The sequence below is a fragment of the Micropterus salmoides genome, unplaced genomic scaffold (genome assembly GCF_014851395.1).
Source record: "Micropterus salmoides isolate LMB-PRFRI ecotype aquatic unplaced genomic scaffold, ASM1485139v1 Ms_hic_scaffold_14, whole genome shotgun sequence".
In the NCBI taxonomy this organism is placed as follows: Eukaryota; Metazoa; Chordata; class Actinopteri; order Centrarchiformes; family Centrarchidae; genus Micropterus; species Micropterus salmoides.
In genome coordinates, this window is record NW_024040485.1 from 23,854,638 (window position 1) to 23,874,815 (window position 20,178).

The following is a 20,178-nucleotide window of genomic DNA, read 5'->3' on the forward strand; positions in this document are numbered from 1 at the left end:
TTGTCTTAACATCTTTACCCTTGGTCTGAATTCATTATGTGACTCATACAGTATGTCCCTGTGGATATCTAGTGATAGTCTCAAGTGCTACAATATTTCTCCATCATGCTGTAAGCTATGAGGCACAGAGGTAGAGATGGAGAGAGAGATAGGGATGAAGATATCAAAGAGGAAGTGAATAACCCAGAGAGATGAAAGGAAGAAAAGGAGGGGCAGAGTGACAGACTGGGGTCCTAATCTTGTGCTGGCCCACATCAGATGTAGCAACCTGGTCGCTGGTTATAAAATTATTCACAAAGTTATCCATTTGGTAACTTTGTGACCTGCTATCATATTACACAAAAACAGGTATGGAGTGCACCACAGGAGAATTTATATGCAAATGACTGTAGGTGGTGCAGTTTGGATTAAAAAATTACACTTGTGCCTCCACCTACTTTGCTGGCATGCACAAATGTGCTATAAAAAAAAGTCTCAATACCTATTTAAGTGTCTTTGTTGCTGCACTTATGTATAGACTTGCTTATAACAATACGTTCTCATGGACAAGTTGTTGTTGATGAAGCTGCGTCATTCACGCGCCTTCCTTTAATGCAACTGTAGGATTAAAATGTATATCCACGAGGGGGTATATAAAGGCCAACCATCCCTAGCCAACACCAGAATGTCTGCCTTGAGAGTCAAGGAGGTTACTGTTTAGAGCTGAAACAAACAGTCCATTAATTAATTAATCAGAATTAATTACAATTTTGTTAAACAATATATTGTCTGTGAAGGTCATCCTGGTCATAGTTATCCAAGTAAGGTTAAAACCAAGGGCAACTGGACTAGGTTGAAGATACTGTGTACGTCTTTGAGTATCTTCAATCTAGCCCAGTTGCCCTTGATTATTAACTTTCTTTGGGTAAACAATCAATTATTTCAGTAATTTTTCAAGCAAAAACGCCAAACTAACTCTGGTGCAGCTTTTCAAATATGAGGATGTGTTTTCCCTGTAAGGTTAATTTCTTTGGTTTCCAGACCATTGCTTGGACAAAACAAGATATCAGTCTCATCTTCAAATATCTTGAAACTGAAATGGGCATCTTTCACTATGTTTTGACCTTTCAGAGCCTAGCTATAACTAATGCAGTCTAATAGAGCAGTCCTGCAATACAGTAAATCCTACCTTCATGAAGGTTATAATGTTCAATTTTTGTGGAAGCTCTAGAGAGTTGTTGATTGTAACTGCTGACTAAACTGAGAGGTATTTCTAATATTTTGTCCTGCCCCAATGAGGGTAGAGAAAGATTAGAACCACTTCTCAGTATGACACAGGTACATTTATTGCAGGGCTGTTGTATTAGATTGCGTTAGTTTTAGCTAGGTGCACCTAATAAACTATTATAAGTCCAGGATAATACCAGCTCTTTGACTCCAGTCATGTGTCTGTGTTTGTTTCTTTGTTCACATTAGGACCCCTTATGTTCCCAGTGCAAAAACTAGGGTGACTAAAAACCCACAAACACACACACACAACCACGACAGAAAGAGAGGTAGAGAGAACGAGACACAGCTGTGAAAACACTTCTTGCAAACCTCGGAATGAAAACTGCCAGCACTTCTGCTTGGTGGGGAAGTGGTGAGATGTTGGAGGGCACGGCTGCTGTGTTGCATGTGTAAAACCCAAATTAGTTCTCCGTCAGACTGGCTGCAGGATGAAGCTCTTGTTCTTGTTCTCCTTGCATTGTACTACAAGTGCCTTGTCTTTGCTCATTGTCTTGCTGGGCCCTTGATGCATTACGTGTTTTTTCTCTCTGTATTCCCTTTGCCGTATGAAAGTGTGTGTGTTCTTTATTCTCACTCACATCTCCACACATTCACACTCTGATTGCCTCAGTCAGTGGCTTACTTTTCTGAATCACTGTGCATACACCCAGTACAATGGCTCATTTTATTTTCTGCAGTGACTGCGGCAGTTCCTGCTTTCTCTCTTGCTGTTTCATTCTTTTCTAAGTTCTCTTTCTCTTTCCCCCCCTCTTTCCGTGTGCCCTCTTGGCACATTCTTTCCCTTTCACTGTGCCATTACCATCCATCTTTTTCACCTTGCTTGTCTCAGTTCCCATTATCACTTCCATTCCAACTCCACCCCTCATCACCTCTCCTGAAAGCAACCTGAAATGCGCTGTTTTTGAATAACAATGAGCCAGATGTTGACACCTGATAGCAAGTAGTCACTCATGCATACAGAACAAGTAAAACAAAATGAGGTGGGAAGGCCTTTGTTTTGAATGATGTGCATATCCTCAAATGATCTGTTTGATCACGTGTTCCCACCCAATACAAACACTGAATAAGGTAACTTTAAAAGAAAAAAGTTCATCAGAGATAATTTTTCTACTACGCGTTGGAACAAAGAATAACAACCACAAGTAAGTGGTGGATTCTTCAGAGATTGTTTCTTTTTGCAATGAACCTGGTCATTCAAAACCACATACTGTATATACCAATGACTGTATATAAGATGGACAACATGACAGCTCCCCATAAGACAAAACATTTCAATCACCCCGTGGTAGCTGGCATTGCGGTATAGTTCGCAAACCCCACCCCCTCCATGTTAGTGGATGGGTCAAACTAAAAAATCTAAATGAACGTCAAATAATGGTTTCTGTCATTTTTGTTATTTGATGGGGTTTCACATCTCAACTGACAGCTGAGTCATGCTCATGATTGCTTGGGTGTATGGGCAGGACCTTGATACTGTGGCTTCAACCTCGATCACTTCTGCACAGATTCTGGCTCCAAATGACTTCAACAGAGTAAAGATGGCAGCACCCTTATCCAAGATATTTTGGCTTCATTTTTGTACAGTGGGAGGAGGTAGAGACACGTCACCCATCTTTATATATAGTTTATGGTGCATGCTAAATATATCAAATTTGCACTGAACTCACACTAGTCTTCACCATGCGTGTGTGCATTCTTGAAGCTAAAAATTGCACTTTTAAAATAACAACTAGAACATAGATACTAGATAAGATACAATTGAATACCTGAGGACAATATTATGTCTAATGTAATATTACTATTTAGCCCTAATTAGGGGAGCGGGTAGCATAACATATATGCAGATGTTGCGACTGGTAATAACTGCAGGTACAGAGCAGCACCTTTCAAGGACTTTGGGATCCCTGACATCTGCCAACCCTTTACAACCAATCTGTGGACAGGCAGCCTGCACTTACAACCAAGCTGTGAGACACCATTAACTAGACCCTGCTGATACATTAATAGATAACCTCCCTGAGGAACACTTCCTCCAAATGATGGTCAAAAGTGTAGCTGGCCTATAAAATCCATAAGGAAACCGGAGAGAAAGATTGATAATATGCTCAGTCCAGTTTTATACAGTGTGGTCATACTTTATGCAGCAGTAAAACCATGAGCCACTATGTGTTTGGCCACTCTGACATGGAAGGTAATATCTCTTGTTTACAGATGTATGTGCTGCACCAAGAAAAAAGGGCATGATGTTGACAACTGAGCTCAGAAAATATTCCAATATTGTTTTCTATCACAAGCTATATTAAATTCAAATGCATAAGACATATACTAGTTAATTCTGTAATTCTGTTCATTTCTGTAACGTACGTTTCTCTTGTATTACAACCGCAACAAAGTGAGCAACATGGTTTAATCCAAAACGTTGCATACAAATCTAATTGCTTTTTACACAGTTTCATTAAAGGAATTCATCAACATGCACAGAAAACTGTCCACAAAGTACATACCAGCATGTTTTTAAATGTAGTGGTTTGCTTGTATATCAAATAGAATCGCCATTAGGGCTTCATGATTAAAATAGAAAAGATTTATAAAATTTAAATTGCAATATTTTTCTTTACCATGATATATATTGCAATATGAAATAAAAAACAGGAATTTTCACCAGGTGACTTAAGTTGCTTTATTTGAAAAGAATTAAGCATTCTTTAATTATTGGGGTGATTTGGTAGGGGAAAATGCATAGAATAAAAATATATAAGCTGAAAAATGTATTCTTTCTTGTCCTTTAGTAAACATGCAGCTTTAATGTAGCCTATGTTGGTTGTTTGATAAACTGATCAAGATCAATACTGTGATTGGTGGTTCGCTGTGCGTACATGCAAAGCTTGCTCGTCACTCACTAGCAACAAACTGTTTGTATCCAAGAACCCTTAAATCAGAGTAAATTATGTTACATCAGACAGACTTCTCTTGTAGATTGGTGGAAAATGAAAACTTTGAGTTTTCCTTTTGTATGCAAGCAGCAAAAAAGTTGAGGTGTTTGAGTTAATTTAACTTGCTTGACATTGCATTGTTCTGCGATGTGACTATTGCGCAAGGGCACATTGCGATGGCGATGCTGAAACGATATATTATGCAGCCACTGACTAATGCTCAAGCTCTCATTCTTTTAAAATCTGGATGTTTCTGTTTACATTTATATTTCAAAGCTGAGATTCTCTCTAAATAAACCGTTTACGTTCTTCTACTGAATTCCATCTATGAAATGGGGTGTCTGTGTATAAGCAACACAGTAATTACACTTCATCTTTGCCCTGTATTTACGCAAATGAATACATAACAAAATGTGCTCTGGTAAATTACACTTTAAGCAAGTACTGCCTTTTTGGAGCATTCATTTAAAATCACAAATATACTACGAAGCTTCCCCTCCCTTTTCAAGCTGGCAGGAGGATGTATTATTAGTTTAATTCATAATTGAGATGTGCTCATTTGATGACAGCCCTAGAGTTTATTTTTTACTCCAGTTATTAAAACTGAGTATAAAAGATTTGAAAGAGCTAATGTTTTTAATTGCTGCCAGAATAATAACATATAGTATCTCACAAAAGTGAGTACAGCGCTCACAATTTTGTAAATATTTGATTATATCTTTTCATGTGACAACACTGAAGAAATGACACTTTACTACAACGTGAAGTAGTGAGTGTACAGCTTGTATAACAGTGTAAATTTGCTGGCCCCTCAAAATAACGCATCACACAGCCATTAATGTCTAAACAGTGAGTACACCCCTAAGTGAAAATGTCCAAATTGTAAGTGAAAGTGTCAATATTGTGTGTGGAGTCCTCTTCCACTCCTCCATGACGACATCACGGAGCTTTGACAGTTACTTTATTGATCCACAAATGTCTATATTATCTCAACTGAAACAAATGCTTTCCTGTGTGTATTATTGACCCAGTAACTCAAACCACATCTACTACATGGGCAAACATGATTAAATTATTTATCATTACTATGTTAATTATAGATATTTTAATCATAAGCCTCCGTTGGGAGACAGAGTTTTGATGCATGTCATCAAAATGCCATATACTATAAATGTGCAACTTGTAACTCCCCCTGCATTTGCTTCCAAAAAAAAAAAAAATGGGACGAAAAGATCTTAAAATATCAACCCCAGTTTTTAACTTATAGGCTTTCATGTTGGCATGTTGGCATCCCAAGAGGAAGTCAAAGCATCAAAGTCACTGAAAAACTGTAAACCACAGCACAGAAATACTCACTCTCTTGTTGTATGATGCAGAGTTAATTGCAGTGATTTTCTTTTCATACCAAAGTTAATGCAACATACTGTATGCAGTTACATCTCATTACCATGGCACTTTCAGCTTCATCAACAAGTGAAATGACAGGCTTAGACAGGTGAGTGTTAATCTACATAAAAACATTCCTGACTAAATTAACTTAAAATGTCAAAGATTGCCGAGATCTACTTATTATTTTCTTGACTTGATGAAGCTGTTTATTCTGCTTCCAAAAACATGTTCTATTCTCTGCTGCTCTCCTGCTATGTCCTCTCCTCCATCAGTTCTGTTCTTTATCAATATTCTTTTTCACCTTTAAAAGTGATTTGTAAAGATATCTCATTTGAAAAAAGAATAAATACAGAACAGGATTTATTATATTATTATTTTTATTTTTTTAACCTGTCCTGCCCAGCAGCCTGGTATAGAATATGATGAGCTGGATACCATATTGTGCCAGACAGATTTTACTATAACAAGAGAGTTTTAATATACACTATTATTTATTTAATTATGTAATGATTTGTCACCGGGCCGGACAGGGGGGCAGACATGGGGATGGGGGGCACAAACACAGCACAAACAGACAGCACAGAGAAAGGACAACACCTGTAAGAGAACGGGGATGGGGGGTGATGACAACAGGAAATAGCAGAGGGAAACACCAATTGCAGAAAGCAACCAAACCTGCAAGAGAATGGGGAGGGGGGCGCTGTGCAGGCCACCGTGCACCCGCCAATAAAAGTCTGCAGTTCTCCCAACCGCCGGAAAAGTGAAGGCCGCCACGCCAGCCAACATCTCCCATACCCAGCAAGCCCCCAGGCTGCCGTGCAACGCCAAAATCAACTAGCTCAGCTGCATGTCACCACCAACCCACCCACCCGTCAAGGGCTGAGCACACCAGGCACAAGCCCAGAACATCCCGACAACTAACTTTATACTTCAGTATCCAGAGGGGTCCAACAACTGGCCAACAGAGAAATGGGGGAGCAAGCCAACAAAGCAAACCAGGGAACTGGTCCCTCCAAGCCAACCAGGAAACGCCTCCCCCGGACAATGTACAAACTAAATGCCCAGCAGCCATCCAGAAACCCTGCACAGAAAAAAAACTACGCATCAAGATTTAGTGACAATCGCCCCACAATCCCATCGCAGCCCTCCGAACTGCAACCGGATCGACCCGCGCTGTGCCCAGAGACCACCACCCCCAGTAGCCAGAGCACCCCGAGACCCCCAAAGCGAAAAGGACCCCAGACCACATGTTCTGGGGAGAGCTACACCCCGTCCTGAGGGAGAACAGCAGAGAGTCATGCCAGGGAGCTCCCCGCCGCCAAGGAGCGATAATGCGGGAGAACCAGGGCCGACAGTCCCCCAGCCCAGCCGGACGCCACGTGACCCCGAGGCCGGTTCCGTCCCTGGACGGCGGCCCAGCGTTGATAGTAAGTTTACTAAGTAAGTTTATTTTTGTAAATTTGTTAATTGTATTTTAAACCTACCTCATGATTGTTTTGTATAAGTTGTGTATGTGTTTGTGATATTATGTATTTTATAGCCACTGTTACTGCAACACTACAACACAATTTCCCTGGAAATTGGAAGCAGATCAATGTCTGTACCATTTCTTTTTCGTAGTAATCTGCCTCTTGAGATCCTCCAGTTCCTCCTCATGGAGCTCTCCCTCCTCTCCCACTTCTGCTTCCTTTCCAGCAGTGTCAGATTGAGGCCCTCTGTGGCCTCAAGGAGGCATGACCTGTTCTCCTGCCACTCAATATGACGACTCTCCAACTGCTGCTCAACCTTCTTCAGAGCAGCCATGACCGTGTTTTTCATCTCGTCCTGGAGGCACGCTTTATCTTGCTGGAAGCGGAAGCGCTCAGTCTCCAGCAGACCCTCTGCTTTTTTCAGGGCAGATGCAATCTTGCTGGTCTCCACTCTGCATTCCTCCAGCTGAGTTCGGTGGGAAGCCTGGGATCTTTCCAAAGTCTTCTTAGCACCCTCCCTCTGTTTTCGAGGAGCTTCTATCATCTTGCTCAATTTCTGCTGCAGCTTCAAATATAAGGTCCTTGTCCAACAGTTCTGTGTGTGTGCAAGCCTCAGACTCTGCCGTCTCTTTATCAAAAAGCTGCACTCAGGCAATGAGTGGTCATCTCCCAGTTATTTTCAACCACTGCGCGCAACTGCCTTTCATCACAGTTCTAAACTGATTGCCCCCACTTCATTTTGAGGGGCCTCACTCTCTTCCTTCATCTCCTTCAGAGTGTCTTGTCCCTGAGCAAGACACTTAACCCCTAGTTGCTCCAGAGGTGACCAACCTCTGACATTAGCAATTGTAAGTCACTTAGGAATAAAGCTTCAGCTAAATGACTACTGATTATTATTATTATTATAATGATTGTTATTTTTAGCCTCATCCAGCCAGGCTTTCAGGCCACATATCTCTTTCTGCATTAGATCTTTCTCATGACTCTCTCTGCTTGTTGTCTTGTCTTTGTTGTTGGAGCTGATGAAGTAAATCAATCATCACAAGTGCCTCCTCTTGGATTTCCAATTCTACTCTCCCCTCAGATGTACTCTGGGTGAGCCTGGCCTCACTGTCCTTCAGCTCACATCTTGTTTGTGCTTATAGCGAAGTAATGTAAAAATGAAATGAGCCTTAAACCTTCCAGGAGTTGCAATCCATTTTGTTCAATTATGTTTTGTGCTGGACCTCAGTGTCTTGCCCATTTTGTCCAGACTGGACTTTTATTAGCAGCCTTATGGATACTAGTTTAATTACTTTTGAATACATGGATATAATTACAAATATAATGTTCATTAAACTGTTATTAATACTTAAATTATTGTTCAAAGGTATTTTTGAGGATGATCAGGGGAGGGTCTGCAAGAGATAGAGCAACAGAAAGTGCACAATAGAGGGTTATATTTTAAAAACAATATATATTATATGATATTATATTATATAATAATATATGATCAACTCTTACCATTCTCTAACTTATGCAAGTATACTAAAAAGTAGAAAATGTGTTTACAGACATTTTTTTTAAGTTCTGTCAACTTCTTGGTTTTTTACCGATTTTATTTTAACAAATTAAATCATGTTAACATTCAATAATTTATGTTTAGTAACCAACTACATGAACTACTTTTTGTTAGTATGACTAACAACCTGTAACACAGCAGAGTACATTGTAAACCAAATCAGAGGTGAACAACTTCTGACACATTAACCTTAAAGGCAGAATGAGTAGGATTTGTGGCTTTCGGTTTGTAAAGTCTAGAAAAAAACACACATTGTATGTACATATGTATATTGATTACTTAACAAAGAGTAAACTGACCATTTGACCAAATAATTCAAGTTTGAAGCTGGTGGTGCAACTTCAAGCCACACCTGCCCTCACTTATTTTGCTGCCTGCATTGACAGTGGTGTATGAAAGCACAATGCCTGACATATAATTTGTGTCCACTGGCAACATTCTGAGCCAATGGCTTTAAGATGTGGGTCATTGGCATTTGATGAAGAACACCATCAGTGTTGGCATCTTTGAATATTAACCCTGATGATGATATTTCCTAAGTTCACTACCACTGAGTCTTCACAAATTGTAGGATTGATATAAGAAGTTACTCTTTATCAGTATACTGCATTTGGAAAGACCTCGAAGATGGGACCTTGTCGACCCATTACAATGTATTCAGTCATGAAATGTGGACTCTGAAAGAGGCCCTGAATTGGGACACAGCTTAAGGCCATCTTATTATAGCTCTGGCCGGAAATGATGTGATGTGATCTGATTAAATCAAAACATAATATGTCATTTTTTTGTGCAGCTCCCAAGGCTCACCACACTATTGGTCTTTCTGAAAACACGTAGTCAACTTTTTGTCTTTTACAAGATGAAGCCTTAAGGAGATGTCTCCTTAAGGAGCTGTCATTGTTTGAACCTAAATGATACAGACACTGTGATGCAGAGCACTTTTAAAGATGACGACCAAAACTATTACTTGGCCAACTCAAGGAATTAATTCAGTATAGATAATTAAAAAAAACCTCAGGTGATGGTTGTCATCACAGCTGGCAAAAAATTAGCCAGCCTTAAGCCTTAATCTATCTTTTCTTTTATGTGCTTTTGTGAAAAAAAGGGACTGCTCTGTCTGTATGTTGGCCCTTGTTTCACTCTTTGCTCATATCCTGGGCTCCCCGCATGTCCTGACCCAGTAAGCCATGGCCTAATTGGAGTGTTTGATTGTTAGGCAGTCTCTTGTCTGGCAACGCCAGCCTCTGCAGCCATCTGTCTGTAGGATGTAGATGCGTGTCTTTGTTGGCTGAGACACATACACTGACACTGATTCATTCATTAAAGCAGCGTGAAACAGAAATGCATTCCTTGAACTTATAGCAGTCATTCTTCCCCATATCTTACAGGCCACAGGTTTATTGAGGATGGCCACCTGCTGTTAAGACAGTGTGTGCTCACTCCAGCTCCGCCCTGTCTGTGTACCTCCTAAGGATATAAATCTAACATACCTCTTGAGAATTCTGTATCAGAAATGGAGCAGCAGCCACAGATATATTACCGCTTTGATTGGGCGCTTCCTGACCTATTTTTACTTGTTCACTTGTTCCCTGGCCCTCCCTAACAAATGGTGTACACTTATGGAAATATTGACTTCTGCTGGAGATTCCTATTCCCAACTAATAATATATATTCTTGAAATCAAAAGATTTGTATTTGGAAGCTCTGTAATTATTTTGCTTTTATAGTTTTTTGCCTCCACACTGTCTATTTCTCTTAGATTCTCTCCCCTTTCTTCCAACTTGGTTCTGCAAGATATGGATCCTTGTGCTTCAGTGTAGCTGGTTACCACTAAAATTTGGATCCTTGAGCTTTAGTGTAGCTGGTTTGAATGTTGGGCAGGAGAAAAGGTCCCACATGTGTCTGAAGAGAAGCTCTATAAACTTGCTTAGCCTTTGGCCTCAGGGTGGAATTGTAGCACAGTGACTTCTGTTGGCTTCTCACAGTGTACTGTCTATTTAAAAAATAAATAAATAAAACTTTATGTCTTGTTGAAGGGACTAGAATGTTATTTGTAACCAGTCGGTTTATATTGTATATGTTGTGCAATCCCATGTACTGCAGTAAACACTGTTCAGGGGGACTCTATATTGTCCAATCAATCCAATGCAATTTTGTATTTTTTTTATAGTCCTGCATGGCCAGGCACTTGCCTACATTGAATATCTGTCCTGGTCCTTGATTCAGACTCAAAACTAAAGGAGACTGTGCCTTTAAAGTTGTCGATCCCTAACGTTGGAACGTGGACACTGTGGGCGCCTTTAAAAAGCAGCTCAAGGCCTGTTTGGGCAAGTTTTATTTATTATTTATTTGTATCTCTATATTGTGCCTCTATTGTATGTTCTTCTTATGTATTTAATTGTCACTTTGTGACATCTTATTTAGCAAGGTGCTATATAATACTTACTTACTGTTCTTCCTTTTACTGCATTTATATTTCCTTATGCAAAGGTGTGTGCAAAGTTCAGCTAGTTGTAGCTGGCAGTTAGGTTTTCTCAGAGATGGGGACTCGAGTTAGAGACTCGGACTCGAGTGCGACTTAAGTCGCACACACTGAACTTGAGACTCGTCCTCAAAAGACTTCAGACTCGACTCGGACTCGACATGCGGGACTCGTGAACAATGTTTATTTTTTAGGAAACTTCTGATGAGCGTGCTGTTATTCCCTCACTACGTTACCTATAACATGCCTACGTAACACGTAGCATCTGCTGCGCGCGGCCGCACATGAGAGAAGACAACAAACAGCGGCAGCTGTTGAGCCATTCATCATAAACTTTGGCTTTAAAACTTCATACAACAAGACCCAAACAAAGAAGTGCTGAACGCAAATAGGTTAGTAACCTGTGGTGAGTAAACATGTTTAGCTCAGCATTGGCCATCTAACGTTAGCTTGCTTCTTGCTTTAGCTATGACCTATGACCGGAGGTTTACTCCGACTGTTGTTCGTTATGAAAAGATGAATGAGTGTTGGTTTAACTTTCCAGTGTGTTGACTTACAATATTTAATAAACAGTCAATAATTGCATTGTACATTACATGGTTGTGCTCTGTAAATGAAAAGCAGGTTACAGTTACAGAATTCCTTATAGCTATGCAGTTTTATTAGCAACCTGGAAAGAACGCAGCAGGTGATACAACGTTCGTAATAACCACGAGAGACTTGAGACTTGACTTGGACTCTAGCTCAGAGACTTGAGACTTGACTTGGACTCTTGCTCAGAGATTTGAGACTTGACTTGGACTCTAGCTCAAAGACTTGTGAGCATCTCTGGGTTTTCTGATTTGTTGCAAAAATATCTGGGGCTGTATTCACAAAACAGCCTAAGGCTAAAAGTAACTACTAAAAAGTAATGGGCAAGTCACTTGTAAAAGTCCCTTTTCCACCACTGGTACCAGCTTGACTCGATTCGACTTGGTTATGGCCCTCCATCCTCCGTTTTCCATTGCAGATAGTACCCAGAAATAGTACCCCTCAATGTAGCTGGTCGTCATCCTCCGCGGTACTTGTGCCGCTCCTTAACTCCGAAAACATTTAAGCACATTTTCAATCCGCCATAAATTTTTCGTAAAACTGCCTATATTCGAAATCTACAGTTGATTTATTGCCTCAAAACTTCTCAGAAGTAGATTTAGTGATGAAATAACATACAAAAATTGTGAATAGCTACAATTCTCTCTGACCAATCAGTGGTCTGCAGTGTTGTCACATCTCAGCTCACTTGAAACCTCGAGTAATACGAAAAGTACCAGGTAGCAGTTACAGGTACAACTTTTCCCCAACGGAAAAACAAAAAAGGTGAGTAGAGTCAAGTCGAGTTGAGCTGGTACCATTCAGTGTAAAAGGGGCATAAGACTAGTTTTTGGTTCAAGAGGATTTCAGAAAGCATTTCAGTGGAAAAACAAGCTCCTAAGTGTGAAAGAAGTTAAATGATGTTCAGAGTCACTAAGATGTGCTTCATGTAGCTTCTCTCTTGTGTCAGCAATTTTGGAAAAATAGAAAAGATAACTCACTACTGTGTATGAATATTTTGTTTCATATTCACTGACTGGTTTGTTAATTCCTGAAATATAATGTTATTCATAACAGCGGGGTCAACCCTGCCTCCTCTCTTAGATTAGGAGTTCTCTCAGTTCAGTATGTAAAAGTTGCTCTCAGGAGCCTTATGAATATGCCTTAAGAGGAAACTCTTAGGAACGTTTAGCTCCATTTAGGGGGACTCCTAGTATAAGACATGATACTTTGTGAATTCGGCCCCTGATTTCCAATAACATCTTGTTTGCCTACCTAACAGCGGTCAATAAATAACTCAGCTTGATTGTCCACATTATTTTCGCTCTTCGCAGGTTGTGCCACATGATTGATGATAACCAAGTGGTCCAGGAGCAGGCACTGACATTATACAACAACACATAGGGTAACCTTTACAGCAAAGACGACATAAAACTATGATAGAGTATAGAGCTGTGTAATTATTTATTAAGCATACTATTTAATTTTCACTAGGGTGTTAAACCTTATATTTTTGTTATACAACTAGGACAGCTTTTCTTGACACATCACACTTTTTAACCATCAATATGACAGAATATTGCAATGCATTGCAGATGAAGAATCTTGCATATTTATTTCTTGCAACAAATATGAATATAACTAGCAGTGACTAGCAGAAATGGTTCTAAAGGAAAAGCTATTTGGGAAAGCTCTCAGAAAGGAACGAAGCCATAAGAGCCGGCTCTCTTCATAGAGCCATAATTCCCATCACTACGCACCAGTTTCATACCTGAATTATTTGGTAATGGTCAATTAGCAGTTTACTCTTTGTATTAAGAGTATCACTACCAACATTAAATATCTTTTGTAACTCTGGTAGGAGAATATGTAAATCTTTATATCTGTAATGTTGCATCTTGGCTAATTGCTTTTTCTTCCACTATATCAAATTAAATATTCATGTAGATAATTAATTTGCTGTTGGAATGTAATGTCCCCCTGATGTATTCAACTGGAGCCATACTGGGACAATCAATATTATTCATACTGAATGTGTTTAACCATTTGGAGGAGAACCCTCCTGGTAAGGTGTGTGTGTGCTGGTGTTTCAGGCAGTTCCAGGACACACTGAGCAATGATCTGTTAGCCCCCTACCGCTAACTGATGAAACATAGGAACATAAACTGTCTTATTCTTATCACTGTGTGTATGCGCTTGTATACACGTGGCCAAGCATGTGAGGGGGAGTAACATTTTACAGCATATGGTACATGAGAGTCTGTAAAGCTGATGATACACAGGGCAACTTTTTGAGCAATTAGCCGGTGGGGCTCCGAGTGTGTCCATGAAATGCATGATTTAAAAAATCTGTTTTTAAATGTGTGTATGAGTTCATATGTCTGTGCATGTGTTAGCTATGGAGTCTAATTCAGGACAAACTAATCAAATGAGCTGGAAAAAAACATTCACTCTTTCAACAATGCTTGTCCAACAGATAATATCCTTCAAGGGCTAAAATTAATTAATTGACGTGACAATTTCCCCATAGATTTCCACCTTATATTGAATTTAAATTCTGGTGGGGTCCTTCTATTTACCACAGCTAGAGGTTCATATTTTAGGATGAGATCTTTATGTCACTTGTGTTTGACAAAAGCAGGCGTGTGTAAGGGCTGCTATGAACTCATCTTTCACATCCGGCAGATGTGATTCATTTCTTTCCCTATTTGATGAACTCAATCAAGACTTCTGACCTTTGATGGGAATGTTCTTCCCCTCGCTCTCAGTCTCTGGTCCCTTTAGAGACAGGATCTCTAGATGTTACCAAAAGCAATCTATCTGTGAAAAAAGGCCCTTCAGGTCTCTCACTCTCAGCATCCCCACACACCTACACCCCCCCCCCCCGCACCAACCTTGCATTGACTGCACCTTTTTTCACCCCAGCAGCCCAACTGAGCTTCGCCCTCAGTTTGATTCCTGATTTTACTTGACTCTCCCTCATTCCCTAAAAGTTAACAATTGTGCTCCTTTTTTTGCGCCACCTTGCAGACACCTCTATGTGCCGCCAAGGGGGGAAAGGAAGGAACACAGGGGATATGGAACAGCAGGGAGGAGGAGGGGCACAGTGAGTGTTTGTGAAGCGACTCAGTGGAGCGTTGAGGATTCTTTCTGAGAGAGGTCCTTTGATGGGTGACAGGCAGGCATAGTGTTTGGCAGGCCACAGGGGGCTGTTGGTGTACAGGACTAATGCAGCGAACACAAATCCTGCGATCAATCATGTTTAGCAGCCAACGACTGCACTGGCAGAACATCCAGCCTGACTCGGGATCTGAAATGCTGAGGCAAAATAAGCTAGGCGAAAGTGCTGCGCCTGTCTTTTCCTCTTCTGGGTGGTGTGTGTTTGTGTACGTGTACTGTCTGACTATTTGTCTGCTTGCCTGTGTGTGTTTAAATGTAAAAATAATGTGTTTGAGTTGACTGCTTAAGTTTGTGTTTTCTTTTTGCTATCTATTTTCATATAAGGAAGTTATTCAGACTATATACACATCGATGTATACATCTGAATTTATACTTCAGTACAGCGTGTGTGTTTGTGTGTATGTGTGCAAGCCCCAAAGCCCTGTCAGCATAAGACTAGAGTTGTGCACAGCTGATTGGCTTGTGCCATTTCCCCCACTTTCTCACCCACTTCAAGTGAGTCATTTCAGAGGGGAGATGTCACTCATACAATCGCTGATGTGACTCTCAGCATTAGCTGAACGTCTTGTCTTGGTGACTGCACTTTTCCCCCCTCTGGCAGAGTGAGGGGAAGATGATGGAAGGGCAGAAAGCGCTATCAGATTGGTGAGGATGTAGCCTTCTGAGGCGTTCATGTTCTGATGACAGGATTCGACTTACCTTTGAAATTGTGATGCAGTTTCAGCTGTCAGAGCCCCCACCAACGGGAGAAAATCAATCAGAAGAATTTTTAAAACGAACATCAACAGGGGTTAACTTTTCAATGTGTGAATATTCAGCTATTATGACAACGCCTGAAACAAAAGGAGCCACTTTTATTAAATTTATAACTCCTGCACTGTAGGTCTTGCAAAGCCCTGGCTTTCACTCAGAAGCCAGAAGTTTTCAAAGCAGCACATGATATTCTTGTGTTTAATACATGTTTACACAAAGAAACTCTTAACTGTCAGTTATGAGGAATCACAGTTTTTATGAGGGAGAGTGTTCTCCTCATTAAATTAACTTTAAGAGCATTGTCCACAATGTTCATATATCTCCTGTTTTGTTCCTCTCCACATAACTTTAGTCACATTCAGCAGTCACAAGATAAGTTTTTGGCTATCGGCTCTTCAAAGTTCGGTGCAGCTGACTTACAGACTTGCTTGAAAATGGGAAAAGGGTTTCTGTAAATGATAGGAGATGTCAGAATTTACAGAAAAAGGCACACTCAGAAAATTGCTTCTAATCTTTCTTTCCTGGTTGAGGCAGTGTAGTGTTGCAAAACTGCTCACTCCCCCCCCAGGAGTTTCACGAGTGTTGACAGTGCATTCTCGCAAAACAAAATTCTCCTGCGGTGGTATATACTAATTGCTTCAGATGATTTAGCTTGGGGCTCCAGTTTTCCAGAAGAGTCTCTAAGGTTATGTGTGCTTAGAGAAGACAGTCAGAGAAGGTTATTTGTTTCAGCTTGCTTCAGCTGAGTGTACTTACATGACTGCCTTCTCTTTTGAGGTTATGCGTTGCATGTTGGTCTAACTGGCAAGGCAAACATGGCCGAACATTGGCTAAGCTGGGAGCTTGACCTGCTGATTACAGTGTAGGGAAAACTCCCACAACAACTGCCTAAGATGAGGATAGAAAGACAAAAGCAGGAGAGGGGGAACTTATCACATGCATTAAAACAGCAGGGTAGTTTCTCAGCTGAATTGCCATTGACAATTGGACTCAAATCAACAGAAACCAGTTATAAATCTACCTGCATACAGCTCTTCCCTATATGCCTCCAGCCCCCCACCCCGGGATTTTCACTCTCCCATCTCCCTGCTCTCAATTCTTTCTGCTGCACCAATTTGGCTCCTTCCTCCCCTGCTCTCTTACCTCTCAAACAACCTCTCTCCGCTATATCACACTCTCTCCACTCCCCCTCCTCCACTTTTCCTCTTGCTACTCTCACCCCTTGTCTGGCTCATACCGCCTGCTTTCTGTCGCATCGCCGCCGCCACCAATCTCACAGTCTAATAGCCAGTGTCTGGTGCTGCTGCGGGCAGGGAGGAAGGCAGGCAGCAGCTGGGGAAGGTGTGGGAAGTAGCGACTGCCTCCAGTTTCCCACAGCTGAACTGATTTTCAGCAGCCCCCCGCTCCATCCGTGTAATCCAGTTAGCTGCCGTGAAGACTCCAAATTAACTGATTATGTGGATTAATTAAGAACTTAGAGTGTGCTAATGTGGTTGTGTGTGTGTGTGTGGGTGAGTAGTTGGGGACATCTAGTGTGATAATAATGTAATTCTGGGTCACCAGCAGTCATTATTAACACATTTTTTTCTGTTATCTCTGTGTACTCGCTGACTATGAAGCTCTTTTGTGTGAATGTTCTCATTGTTCAGCTTCAATATGTTTTTAATGATACAATTATAGATATCAGTGAATGAACACAGCTACATTTGTGCCAGGCGTAATGCAGAAAGAAAAGACAGAGGTGGAAATTGCCATTAAATCTTTTGCTAAAGTGCAAGAGCGATAGAGAGAGAGAGGGGGAGACAGTAGGGACAGAAGAGACATGGAACCTCGAGACTTAAATAAATTAAACTCTGAGGATGAAACTGAAATAGTGGACAGCTGTTAACGAAACAGAAATATAAAGCGTATTGTCGGTGGAAACAAAGTTTATAGTGTAATGACTTTACAGATCTTGTTAGAGCAGTTTCTGGAATTGACAGTCAGAGTTGTGTGTTGATTTATTCTGCCTTGCCTGAGCACTCAACATGGCTGTCGTGTCTGTCTCCTCCATCCAACTGCAGACCAATTTGTGTGTTTGGAACATGCTGGAGGTGACTTATCCTCCACATTGGGGACCTCACACATGCCTGCTGGCCTGGTTTGAAATACAGATTTACACTCTGCCCTGATCCTCAAACCCCCCCGCAAAACACTCAACTTTAGCCAAGAAATTTGAAAAGATGCCCTCTCAAGATATCCATAGGTCCATCCAAAAAGTCATATCCCGGTACTGTTAGGCAGAATTCAAGTATAAAATATATATATCGGTATTTTCTGCTAAGCGGGGTGGGGAGTGGTTTTAGCAGGCATGCTTGTTTCTTATTTCACCGTTTTAATTATACTTCATTCCCCATCTTAAGTTTCACTTATTGAATTTGCCTCCAGTTCTCTTCACACTCACAGACCTAACGTACCTCTTCTGCAAACACATCAGCATTCCCCGCTTCTTTTGCTGTTTTTCCATTACCAATACGAGCTCAACTCCCCTCGACTCTACTCGACTCAGTTTGGCCGTCCTCCATTTTCCATTGCAGATAGTACCCCTCAATGTAGCTGGTCGTCATAGAGACGCCACACACAAACAGCTGTCTCCTGATTTGTTAAAACATTTAAAAATTACTCAGAATGTAAAGACACATAAGACAGAGGTGATATGAAAAAAGTACCTGATAGGAGGTACAAGTAGGCCTACAACTTTTACACAATGGAGTTACAGTTGCACCTAGCTAAGCGAGCTAGCCGTTAGCTCCGCCGTATCGTCACTTCCGGGCACTACCTGGTTTGCAAAAACTCGACATGGCTGCGCTCTATCGGCCAAACTCGAGGCTTCAAAACGGCAGTCCACAAACCAACGGGTGACGTCACGATGACTACGTCCATTTCTTATATACAGTCTATGGTTGCAACTCGTAACGTAATCACTGTGTTTCTCTGATAAATGCTACAATGTGTTGCCTAACCTGGGCCGCCCGCCGAAGTAAAGTGTATGTGTGGGAAACACTGAATGAACCGTGTTTTCCTTTTTACAAGCCCGGTCTTTAACAGTGTTGACCAGCACTGTGTCCCCTCCATCTTGTTGGAGACTTTGTGAGTAGACGGCTGCGTGCAGACGCACAGGGAGGGGCGGGGCTGCGCAGTGAGTGAGAGAGAGGAGCAAACACTGGCAGGACTTTACGAAACAATAATAATAACTCAACGTCAAAGTATATCGGTATAAACGGTATTGTCTAATTTCATATCTCTTTTGAAATTATATCGGTATACATCATACACCGATATATTGACCAGCCCTAGGTCAGTCGTGTTTGTAATACTTATAAGACGGAGGTGAGAAATTCCTTTGTGACTCAGATTTAAAGATTTAAATGATAACCTGTATTAAAAAACAAAAATATTCTATTAGCATAATGCAATTTATCTCAACATCCAGTTTTATAGACTGCAAACTATTTGACTGGAATAAAAAAATGTGTCTATTTAACTTAAGACAGCCGCTTGTAGCTCTATTCACCAATATTAAGCTGAAGAAACTATTTGATAAAAGTGATATAAAAAGCAGCTGATCCCACCATTGTGTCATAAGGCTGAGAGGACTACCACAGGAACACAAATGCATAGTGGGCCTGAAGTTCCACATTGCTTAGTACACCCAAGTCCGTAAGTTGAGTTCTTCATGCATGCCTAGAAATAAACTGTTGTTATTTTCCACACTGCTGCCTGCCTCCAAATAATTATCTGGTGCTCAAACCTGCAAAAATGTATTTTTGAACCATAAAAGGCAATCGTGAGAGAAATACAGATTCAGACGTTAATTTGCCATAACAGGACTTTGTGCCAAGACTTTTAAATCTAACTTAGCACTGAATTTTTATGTATTTTATTTAGAAGAAAATTTGCGCAATGTGTGTTTGCTGCTGGGCGGCACGGTGGTGTAGTAGTTAGCAGTTAGCACTGTCGCCTCACAGCAAGAAGGTGGCGGGTTCCAACCCCAGTTGCTCCGGCCTTTCTGTGTGGAGTTTGCATGTTCTCCCCGTGTCTGCTTTCTCTCCGGGTGCTCCGGCTTCCTCCCACTGTCCAAAGACATGCAGACTAGGTTAATTGGTGACCCTAAATTGTCCTTAGGTGTGAGCGTGAGTGGTTGTTTGTCTATATGTGGCCCGGTGATGGACTGGCGACATGTCCAGGGTGTACCCTGCCTTTTGCCCGATGTCAGCTTGGATTGGCTCCAGCCCCCCCGCGACCCTGTACGCAGGATAAGCAGTTGACGATGGATGGATGGATGGATGGTGTTTGCTGCTGAAATGTTGAAACATGTTGAAATACTCCTAAGTCAAAGCTGAAGTGGCAGTCTAAAATGGTACTTAAAATGGAAATGCTGAAGGAAGTAAAAGTTTCAGATTAAGTGTAGTGTTGCACGGAATTAACTATCCATTTAAATATAAGCCCTGAGTTAAGCACATGTTGAAGTGAAAGTGCGGAAAGGAGCTGTAGATTAGTTCAAGCAGTGAGGGGTTAAAGTGTCAGTCAAAG

The 20,178-nt window shown here is 41.1% G+C and overlaps 1 protein-coding gene across 1 annotated transcript in view; it reads left to right on the forward strand.

Moving 5' to 3' along the window:
* The window catches only part of LOC119902417 (vertebrate ancient opsin-like), a 63,035-nt gene that overhangs the window by 20,933 nt on the left and 21,924 nt on the right, over window positions 1-20,178 (forward strand). The window lies entirely within an intron of this gene.